This window comes from Chinchilla lanigera, unplaced genomic scaffold (genome assembly GCF_000276665.1).
Source record: "Chinchilla lanigera isolate Chin_1 unplaced genomic scaffold, ChiLan1.0 scaffold00018, whole genome shotgun sequence".
NCBI classification, from domain to species: Eukaryota; Metazoa; Chordata; class Mammalia; order Rodentia; family Chinchillidae; genus Chinchilla; species Chinchilla lanigera.
In genome coordinates, this window is record NW_004955419.1 from 24,430,156 (window position 1) to 24,442,491 (window position 12,336).

Sequence of the window (12,336 nt, forward strand, 5' to 3'; positions counted from 1 at the left end):
GTCTGATTTATTTCACTTGGGAGTATGGTCTCTAGTTGCATCCATTTACCTACAGAAGCCTCGAGTTTATTTTTTTTTAATAGCTGAGTAATACTCCACTGTATAAAAATACCACATCCTTGTTATCCATTGGAGGTAAAATAATCTGTTACAGGTTTATAACTATAAATAGACTAGTGAGAAATACTTTAGGCATGACCAATCAGCACAGAGATCCCTTGTAACTCTAACACCAGTGAGAGTTGAAAAAGGGAGAAATAGAAACCCTTTAACACTGAAAACAAGGACTGTTTAGGGAATTGGATGGTTATCTTATTTTGAACTAGAGTTATTACAGTAAATTACTCCTTGATAGCTGTTTCCCTGTATTAAGCTTACTACAGTAACCTGCTTTTCCTAGCTGTTCCTCTGTATTAAAGGTACTAGAGTACATTTTTGCTACCGGAAGCAAGCAGCCTATAGGACAGTATGTAATAAGTGTCCTTCAGAGTTTTAGCATTTGGGGGTGGTAAGAGGTTAGGAGATAGGGTGCCACCCTATATCCTTTGTTACTTGCTCTTTTTCTGTCTCTGTTTATGATAGCAAGAGAGTGGATCACTGCTCTGTGGGGCAGGTTGAAATTAGTTGGGTTTAGTGTCCGTGCATTGTTCTGAGGGGGTATCCAGGGCCTGATCCTCATAGTGGATAGATGGATTTGGATTGAATAAATTTTGAGGCCCTACACAGCCTTCATAATGATATGCCTTAGCCCAACCTCCAAGAGAGAGGGATGGGGTGCCCAGGGGCATTTATTTAGAGTAGTACTAGGTTTTTGTTTTTATTTTCCTGAGGTGGAAGGAAATAGTTGTGTGAGTTTCAAAATTAACTCTCCTCCCTGAGCAATGCTAGCTTTTAGTGAGGTGGAATGATAAAATTCCCTGGAGGTGGGGAAACTTTCCCTTGACTATGACCTTTGTCCTAGCAAACAGTTCTCAGGTAATCTAGGGGGTTATTTGTTAGATATTGATCCTATGAAAGTCAAGGTGGAGACCCAAACATCAAGGACAGTAGGGTGGGCTAGGATTCTAACGTGTTCCCAGCCTAGTAAATCTGTCAAGACATATCTGGAGAAGGAGTAGGGTACCTGTCACCCTATCAAAGAGAGAAATACCCAACTTCGTGGTTTGATTAGTAGTTAATAGAGGCTTAAGAGAGGGCACTGATGGAATCCAGCATTACCCTGGAAGAGGGAATGCATGAAGAGCACCAAGAGAGTTTACCTGTCACCTCACAGAGCAGTAGAGGTGGGATGATAGTTAAATGGAGATTTCTCTGCTGGATACCCAGTTGGGCTGTCAGGACCCAGCTTCCATGGGATAGCCTTTGAGAACCCAGGGGAGAATAGTCCCAGCCAGAGTCTCACTGTTGCCAGTGCAGCTTTGGCCAGCTCCATACAACGAGGGATCTGCCTCTAGAAAGGAATCCAGTCTGGCTAATATCCCCAGTGGATTCAGTGGGCAGTTCACCAGGAGGTTCTAGGGAACCTGTTCTCTGAATGAGGGGTAGCAGCCACTCTGACAACTTTTAACTGATTGTCAGAATACTGTCATTGTTTTGGTTTGTTCTTTAGATTCTTTTACAAAGGGACAGAGAAAGAGTATATGCGTTATCCAGCTGTTTTGCCTCACTTGCCTCTCTGTAGAGATGAGTTCCATGGTGGGAATCCAAGAGCCCAGACAGAATTTATTATCTTTGCAATCCAATGTGGGCCTCATCTTCCCTCTCCTGGGTTTTTGTTCTGAGGCAACAAACAAAGACAAGACAGAACAGTGAGCAGTGGGGGAATAGTGCTGGATGAGGTTTATTAACAAAAGCAAAGAGGGGCTGGGGATTTAGCTCAGTGGCAAAAGCGCCTGCCTGGCAAGCGTAAGGTCGTGAGTTCGGTTCCCGGTACCGGAGAAAAACCAAAAAAAAAAAAAAAAAAAGCAAAGAAAAGCCCTCACTAGATGTAAAGAGGACAAAAATGGCCAAGGAAGGGCCTAATAGTAGAAGTTTCTGTGTAGCTTTTTGGAGGGCAGACAAAGGAGGAGAGGGCATGCAAAAATAGTTTTTTCTGTTACTGCTTTGACAGGGATCCCATCAGTGGATTCAGTCAGTTCTTTGCCTTTTGTGCTCTAATTTTTCTCGAGGCTTATCTCACCTTGTCTCTAGTTTAGTTTGTTTTGCTTTCTCAGGCCTTTGCCCTTCGTCCTTTTATTTTCTGATCTCACTGTTATTTCTTTGTATTTGGTTATTTCACAATGCAGAAGTACTAGTTTATACTGGAACAGTTTGCAGTGCTTCAAAGTACTTTCTAAAATTAATTACTAATTGCACAAAATTGTTTCTTCCTAACTCTATAGTAGCTAACTGCAGCTTGTTTTCATCGTGAAATATAAATAATATGCAGTACTGGTGAACTAATCATGCAGTGCCACATTCAAATTTTACCACCATCCCAGCACCTTATTATCATTTAAATTTTAAATGTTCCCCCTAAGACTATACGTTGAAAGTTTGGTGCCAGCCTTGTGCACTATTAGGAGGTGGTGGAACCTTTACCCTTTATTCAAAGGTAACCAAACTGAAAACATTTGAGGGTAAAAACTGCTAAGCTCAAGGTTTTCATAAAATTTGCAAATAAAAGTCTTAAAGTCTGGTAATGTGAAGGGTATGCATGACTTAGGTTAATATATATTTTTCTGTGTATCAGTTGAATATATGTAATCCTATAAAAGTTCTATTTGAAATGGCTTATAGGTAAATGGACATTCATGATATTAGCCCAGATGCTTTTTGTTCACATGGCTTAACAGTGAGCTAATTTAAATTTGTGGCTAAGAGTAAGGATGTCTTTAAAATTGGTGACATGTTTTTCATCCAGGTTATGAGCCAATCAAAATTGGTTTTATAAATGCAATATCCTTGTCTATTGTTTTCTCTGTACAATAACTAAGAATTTTTTCTCAATTTTTCCTTGGTTAAAATATATATTTAATAGACCCAAGTACATTATAAATTTTAGCTACCTACTACTTGAATTTATACTGAGCCAATGTATTTTAATATTTTAGCTCAATTACAAGCAACTCATGTTTTATCTGCATCATATACATTTATAACCATCTCATTCATGTTGATTGAATTTATTTTTAATAGTTTCCTCAAGTTACCCTAAAAATGGAGAACATCAGACGACTACAAGAAAGGTGCCCAAGCCCCAAGCCCGTTATTGCTGTGCTGTAGACATAGAAAGCAATAGATATTTCATCTCACGCATCTGAAATATATTTCTGATTGACAAATATAGGAAAAATGTGTGTTAGTTTGGAATACTCATATATTTTATCTTTTAGACATTTGCTTATGTGAGTTAAAGGACAATTGGGTTTAGAATTTTAATTTATGAATATTCCTTTATTCGTATTTATCTCAGTTTTGGGGGGTATTTTGACCCCTCATGGGGGCAATTGACAATAATTGGAGCCATGTCTCAGAAGTCTCTTGACAGAGTTTTGCCAGAGTTCATTTTAGGGTCTGGTGGGCTCCCTCAACCTTTCTGGAGGACTGAGTTCTTCATGAAGAATGGAGATGGTACTTTATTCCTAAAGCCTTTGCCACTACCTAGTTATTGGTGAGGTAAAAGAAGCTCCATTGTCACTCTGAAGGGAGTGGGGTAGTCCAAACTGGGGAATGACTTCTTTGAGAAAGACCTTGACTACATCCATAGCCTTTTCTGAATGGATAGGAAAGGCCTCTATCAAACCTATAAACCAATATTTATTTAACTTCCCTACATGGTGACATGTGGGTACACTCTAATTGCCACTCCTCCCCAGGGTATGTTTCTCTCCTCTGTACAGGTTCTAACAATGAGTGTGGTTTGGGCTGGCCAGAGTTATTGTAGGCATAGAGTGGGCAAGCTTTGCAGACCTTTGGGGCGATTGTCACTAGTTCTAGCCTTGTGAAAATTTGAGTGACCACTAGCCCCTGCACCGCTATTGATCCATGTCATTATTGTGGTTCAGTGAGGCTGAAAAACCACAGCATCAGTTATAGAAGCTAAAAAAAATCTTTAAATTCTTTAGCTGAAACTGTCCTTCAAATACACAGACCCCTGAATCTTCTTAGGGATAAAACTAGAGCTTGCATGCTCATAAATAAAGTGTGGTGTCTTTAGATAAATAATTCACATCAGATTAAAAAATCGTAAAACCAAAAATTCAAACTTATAGTTAACCTCCTGAAAACTAAAAAAGGGAGAGGCTGTGTCTATTCCTAAAGGAGAATGGGGGCTCTTGTGATAACCAGTCTAACATAATGAGAGATACAGCACAGAAACTAGCCATCTATGCTTCTATATTCATCAGAAATTATTTGAGGCATGGGAATCCTGGTCAGGGGTCTGGAATTGGACATCCTAATTACCCATTTTCCTCTAGGTTTATAACCAGGTCAAATTTCAAAAGACTCCTAAAGGTGAGGTACACATGTGACATTGTTAAATTCCTAAAGAACTTCTTGAGTTTTCTAATTCTTACAAACAGAGTTCTGTGGAACAGGTATGGTAATAGATTTAAGGGTGAGGAGTTGTGGAAGAAACATAAATCTGGATCACACTGAATTTTTTGATATGGCCTCATTAAGCTGAGAGTCTGAATTCAATGTCATAGGTAGTGGAATTTACAAAGGTGCTAATAGTTTATTTGGTTTGTTGGCTAAAACCTGGATCAAAAGATAGCCAATTGTTAATAAGCTGAATATGCTTGATTTATTTTTGATGAGGGTATTCAAAAGCTTGCAGAAATGGAAATACTAGGGTAGATTTTCCAGATAAAATCCATTCTTCTACACTTGGAGGACCCAGAAAATTTACCCTCACTAACACCTTAAGATATAGATTTGTGAGGCTAGCACCAGCATCTTTGAAGTACTCTGTCATTGGTCTTCTCTCATGTCAAACTTATGATGGGGACTGTAGTCACTTGATTAGGAAACATAAATCCAATGAGTATAATTGGATTACAAAGTGCCAGCACTCAGCCACCAAAGGCAAATTGGGTCTAATTACCATAATAGACTGTAGGAGAAAGAAATGATCAGAGTGGTCTGACTTTTGTAGACCTAACATGTAGCCTAATTAATCATGATATTTCTAAAACTAGAAAGTCTATTAAATTTTTACCAGACCCATATAAGCAGAAAAATTTCTGGACAAATTAAAAAATACCTACCTTAAGGAATAACAATAGGAAATAACAACCCTGTAACCAATTTGCATACTTGAACCAATTTGCAGACACAGAAGCCCTTGAGTAAAGGATAGGTCAGGTTCCCTTTAGAAAGAAAACTTCTGCACAATCAAAACGAGATACCATTATTTTTCCTCCCATCCTTTGTCAAAGGGACCTATCATCTTTTACTAGGGTAACCATACATAGGAGAAAAGAGAATGATGCAGTATTTTAGGGACTACTGGACACTGGTTCTAAACTAATGCTGATTCAAGAAAATAAGGAAACCTCAATATGGCCCTCCAGGAAGAGTAGGAGCCTACAGCTCAAATGATCAATGAAGTTTAAGCCAAAGTTTAGTTCACAATGGGTCCTTCAATCCATTCTATAGTCATTTCTCCAGTCTCTGAATGCATAATTGGGTTAGATATACTTATTAGCGGGTAGAATACCCACATCAGCTCCCTAACCTGTGAAGTGAGGACTACTAAGGTGAAAAAGGCCAAATGGAAACAATTAGATCTGCCTTTACCTGGAAAAATGTTAAACCAGGAGCAGTATTGGATCTCTGAAAGGACTGTAGAGATTAGTACCACCATCAGGGACCAAAAAGATGCAGAGGTGATTGTTCCCATTAAATTCCCTTTTAATTCTCCTATTTGGCTTATGCAAGAGATGACTAGATCTTGGCAAATTACAATGGATTATCATAAGCCTAATCAAATGGTAATTCTAATTGCAGGTGCTGTACCAGATGTTGTTTTCTTGCTTAAGCAGATGGACACATCTCCCGGTACCTCTTATACCACTACTGATTTGGCAAATGTCTTTTTCTCCATACCTATCCATAAGGTCCCTAGATGAAGCAGATATCTTTTTTCCTTTATATTCTTATACCATGTAACATAATTTTGATTCACTTAATATTGGTATTTAAGTATTAAATCTACATTATAGTACTCAATCTACTTTATAATACTTAACTACATATAATGTAGCCATAACTACATTATACTTAAGTTATTTAAATTATGGAATGTAAGGTGAAGAATAACTATCACCCAGACAAAACTTTGCTTTCTGTCATGATTTAGATTCAAATGCCTCAAAGAGTCTCATATATCCAGAGATGGGTCTGGTGGAAGGCGACTGGATCATGTGGGTGCTAGTCTCATCAGTGTATTAATGTATTATTGAGTTTAGTTGAATGTGCTGTTAGGAGGTGTGGTCTGTTCAGAGGAGGCAGATCATTGGGAATGTGAGCTGGGAGAGTGTATTCTTTTTCCTGGTTCCTTCCTTCGTTCTCTACTTTCTGCCTGCCACAGATTGAGCAGCTTTTTGGCCCTGTCCTTTTGCCGTATAATTTCTGCCTTTGAACTAGACCACCATGGACTGTGAACCAAAACAAACTTGTCCTCCTTTAAATTGTACATGATTGGTGCTGTGTTCCAGTGATGAAAGTGATGGATACAGACAACTGGTACTAGAAAAGTTGTGTTGTTGCCATGATTCTACCTGGTTATGTGATTTAGAAGTTTTTAGCACTGGTTTACAAGAGGTGCTTAAAAAATATGAGATGGAGGCTGGAGAATCCCTATAATGTTATAAGCAGAGCTTGATGAGTATTACTGGTCAGAGCTCAGAAGAGAGAACGCTGGTAGAAATGCAGAGAGTAATGACCAATCTTAGCAGATTTGAGATGAGAATGAAAAATGGACTAGAGGGATTCTAGCAAAGAACCTATCAGTTTTGTTCATACCCTAAGACTTTTTGTGAGGCTGGGTTTAAAAGTGGTGAACTAATTGATCCAGTAGAGAAAATTTCATGGCTGCTCAATGTTCAGGCTCTGCCATGGGTACTGTTGGATGCTTTTAGCAAGACTTGTAGTGAAAGTCAGAAGCAGATGTTAAAGCCAAAATTGTGAAAAGTTTATACCTTTACCAGAAATGAAATGCTCAAAGTTGAGGCCATGGTAAAACATGGTTGTTGAAAAGATTAGCATTAAAAGAAGCCAAGCATCAGGTTAGCATCAGACAATAGGAAAGATGGTTTAAAGGCATCTCTAGAATTGGCCAAGTTCCACCCTTCACAGTCGTAAGGGCTGCCTCAGTTACTTTCTTGTTGCTGGGATAAAACTCCCTGATACAAGTTAGAGGAGGGAAGATTTATTTTAATTCACTGTTTTTAGAGGTTTCAATCTATAGTGAGCTGGTTCAAAGTCAGGGCAACATAGCAGAGGGGCAAGGAAGAAGAGATACAGTTTATAGCATGGCATACAGTAGACAGTGAGACTTCCTCCTTTCCCTTTTTATTCCATTTAAGCTACAAACCTATTGGTTGGTGCCACCTTACACCCAAAGTGGGTCTTCCTTCTTCAGTAAATCCATCATCCACTCACCAAACTATGCCAAATCCATATATGGACTAATCCAGTATCACATATTCATGATCCAGCAACCTCCCCAAAGCCCCACCTCTGAGCTCATGAGGCTTTGGGAGACATATCCCTATAAGTTATAGCAAGAGTTAACACTTTTGCTTTGAGGACTTTGTTTTGAAAAGAGAACCCCAGGGTGCCCTATTCATTTAGGGCTGCCTAGGGTAATGTTTCTGTAATTTCAGCCATCCAAGTAGTTGGAGTCTTTTGCAACCGTGGTCCAAGGGAACAGGCCAATGCCTAGTCTGGTGACAGATCTCAGCCTCCACTATGTGGTATTGGGTTTTCAGGCATGCTGACTACAAGAATTGTATTCATAGAAGTTTTTACCCCTATTTCAAAGGAAGGTCTGGAAGGCCAGGCAATGTATCTCTGAGAAGGTAATGCATGAATCTATTGGACTGAAGCCAAAGTTATACCACAGACCTCAGAGAATTGGAAATTCCAGGAATGTGCAACAGCTGCTGAGGAAAGATGCAGGCTATAAGTGAAACCAACATAAATGAGAAGCTATGTGGGCTGCAGCTGGCAAAGGTAGGGATGGTATGCTCAAGTCCTTTGGAGGTGATATCTCACTGTAACTTGTCAGGGTGCCAGACATGGAGCTATAACATTTAATATTTGCTCTCCTGGCTTTCAGTCTTGCTTTATTCCAACGCCTTCTTATTCCCCCACTCCTTTTTAACATGCTATTGTATACTGAAGTAGTTAAATATCTTTTTTATTTTCAGTAGGAACCAGTAGGAGTTTGCTTTGAATCTCAGAAGAGACTTTAGATTTGAACTTTTCATTAATGCTGGAACTATAAAGACTTTGACAACTCTTGGAGACAGACTAAATGCATTTTGCATAACGAGATGGACATGAGCCTTTTACAGCCAGGGGCAGATTAGTATAGCTTAAATGTCTCATGTTTTCAGATGTAGAACCTTTGGAATGTGATTGGATCATAGAGGTGCTATTCTCATCAGTGGTTTAACCCATTGTTAAATTATAGTTGAATGTGTTGTTAAGAAGTAAGCCCTATTCAGGGGAATCTGATGATATTTCTCCCACTCAGTCAATCAGAACACTGTAATATTTAACTGTGATGGCTCACATGTACAATATCAAGTTGTATAATACTTTCTTTAATAAGTATATTTTTTTGTTTCGTTATGTCTTTAAAAATGTCTCTACCTATAAATTATGATATTGTTATTTGAACTGATATATAACCTTCAATTTATATTTATAGAAGGTTTTATTTTAAATCAAGAATATTGGATATGGGCTGGTTATTTAGCTCAGCGGCACAGTGCCTGCCTGGCAAGCGCAAAGTCATGAGTTCGATTCCTGGTACCAGGAAAAAAACAAAAAAACAAAACAAAACAAAAAAAAGAATATTGGATATTCTTCACTTGCTTTGTCAGCATCACTAGAATTTACATATGCAATAGATTCTTGAACAATAAAATGTGATCACCAGTACAATAGGGAATACATTTTTCTGTATGTATGACATATAAGGCATACTAAAGAAAGATGTCTGCTAAGAGATTACTGTTCATTAAACATAGATCAACAAGTATAAAACATCACATAACTAGAATAGAGAAAAAATCATGTGACCATATTAGCAGATACTAAAAAAACCTTTGACAAAATTCAGTATCCTTTTGCTACAAAATTCTAATTTCAAATAAACTAAGCATATACAGATCTTACCTCAATGTAATAAAGGTTACCTATGACAAATCCATAGCCAACCTTATACTCAGTGGGTAAAAACTGAAAGCATTTCTTCTAAAATCAGGGATGAAACTAAGGTATCTACTCTCACACTCCTGTTCAGTGTAATACTTGGAATTTTAGCTAGAGCAATTAGTCAGGAGAAACAAATAAACGGTACACATAGGAAAAGTAGAAGTAAAATTATTCCTGTTTGCAGAGTGACAGGAAACAAAAACAACAGAAAACTTAGGGGTTTTTATACACAGGAAAATCAAACTTGCCAAGGAAGAAATTAGGAAACAATGCTTCACATAAAAGTTTCAAAAAGAGCAAAGTACCTCACCATAAACCTAACCAAGTAAATAAAAGATCTTTGTAAGAAAAATTATAATATATTAAAAATGGAAATTAAAGATGACACTGGAAGATGGGTCTTACACAATCATGGATCAGTGAAATTAATATTTTGAAAATAAACACATTGCTGAGCAAAAAGTGCAATGGTGGAGGTATAACGATATATAATCTCATATATACTACAAAGCCATAGTAACAAAACAGCATGGTACTGCATAAAAATAGAAACACATACAAATGAAATAGAATAGAGGACATAGAAATGAACCCATCCAACTACAGCCATCTGATTCTTGTGAACATAGTGGAGAAAAGATAGCTTCTTGAAAAAAAATGGTGCTGGGAAAACGATTTTAATATGTAGAAAACTGAAACAAAAAAAAAAAGAAAATTGGAACTAGATCGTATATCTCATGCTGTTCAAAATTAAATTCAAAGTGCATCAAAACCTGTGTAAGAAATGAAATTTGAAACTGCTAGAAGAAAATATACGGGAAACACTAGAAGTTATAGGCATAGACAACGATTTCTTACAAATGAGTCAAACAACACACAAAGTTATACAAAGAGTCAAGTGGGATTACATCACATGATGAAAGTTCTTCACAGCAATAAAAACAATACAGAATGAAGAGACAGCCTAGAGAATGAGAGAAAACCTTTGCCAGCTACACCTGTCTAACAGAAAATATTCAGAATACATAACGAAATGAAAAGAAAAAGACTTAACACCAAAATAACCCAGTGAGTAACTGGGTAGATGACCTGAACAGATACTAAAGAAAGAAGTACAAATAGCCAATAAGTATATGAAAAAATATACAGTATCTATAGCCATCAGGGAAATTAAAATCAAAACTACATTGACATTCCATCTCATCCCAGTCAAAATGGTTATCATTAAATGTGTGTGTGTGTGTGTGTGTGTGTGTGCGTGTGTGTGCATGCACATATGTGTGTGTATATGTAGGATTCTGGGAAAAAGAAACACTTATGCACAGTTGGTGGGAATGTAAATTAGTACTGTCACTATGGAAATTAGCATGGAGTTTTCTCAATAAACTAAATATAGAGCTACCATTTGATCCAGCCACATCACTTCTCAGTACATTCCTGGAGGAATTAAAGTACATATACTATAGAGATGCCTGCATATCTATGTTCATTATGTCACAGTTTACAATAACTAATTATGGAAAACAGCCTAGGTGTCTATCAGTAAATAAATGAATAACAAATGTACAAATCTGCAGTGGCATATTATTCTATCATAAAAAGAATAAAATCATATCATTTGTTGAAAACTATGTGGAACTGGAGATCATCATACTAAGCAAAATCGACTCAGGAGACAAATATTGCATGTTTTCTCTCATAGGTGGCATCTAAAAAATAAAAGGAGTATGTGATAGAGGGAGAGATACAAATTGAAAGTAGGAAAGTTGGAAAGAGGAAAATAATAAGGAAGAAGAGAAAGAACAAATATACAGTAGAGAAGTTCAAACTATGTTTTATCTATTTATGAATTTGGTAAGATAAAACACACTAATTGCATACCTCATATTTAATAACATATAATCTGTAATATATAATCAGTATAATTCATAATAATATAATCTGTATAACTCATATGTAATAATAATATAGATATGTACTGCTATACACTATCAGCTATTTTTGGTATTTACTGACTTGATAGCAATATAATTTTAGAGATATATTATTGTGATAATGAAGATATACTTCAGGTAGGAGGACCAATCTTATTTTACTGATTGTTTTCTTCTCTTTATATTTTCTTAGCTCTAAATATTTATGATATTTTATGTAGATCATTTTCACTTGCTCCAGGTCCCAAAACATAGGGGATAGATATGTCTATCACTATGGACTTATGTTTGTATCTCCCTAAAATTTGGATATTGAAACTTACCCTAAAAGTTAGAGTAGGAGGTAGGACCTTTGGAAAAGTAATTAATTAATGAGAATTATGCCTTATAAAAAGATGAAGGGAGATTAAAAGAGACTGTGAAGGGAACTGCACTGCTCCTTCTACCATATGAAGATGCAAAAGCAAAGTGCCATCTATGAAATCAAAAATGAATACATATCAGCCACTGAATCTGCCAACGCATTGATCTTTCAGTTTTTAATCACTAGAACTGTGATAATTAAACATCTATCATTTATAAATTACCCACTCTAACATATTTTGTTGTAGCAGCAAGAGTAGATTAACACAGATTGGTACCAAGAAGTGAGATGTTGGATCAAATACCTATATATGTGGAAGTGGCTTTGTTATGTGGTAATAGTTAAGGAACAGAAGACTTTTGAGATACACCGTTGTGAATGGGCCTTTAAGCTTCATTCTGATGAGGGCTCAAAAAAAGAGGAGAACTACAGAAACAACTTCAATATTTTCAGAAATTCCTCAAGTGTTCATGATCAGAATGTTGATGGAATCACAAACCTGTGGACATGGAAATCAGGGATGTTTTATTATAAACTAGTGAGAAGGCAATAATTGTTACAAAGTAATAAAGAACTTGACTGAATTATGATGCTCACATTATA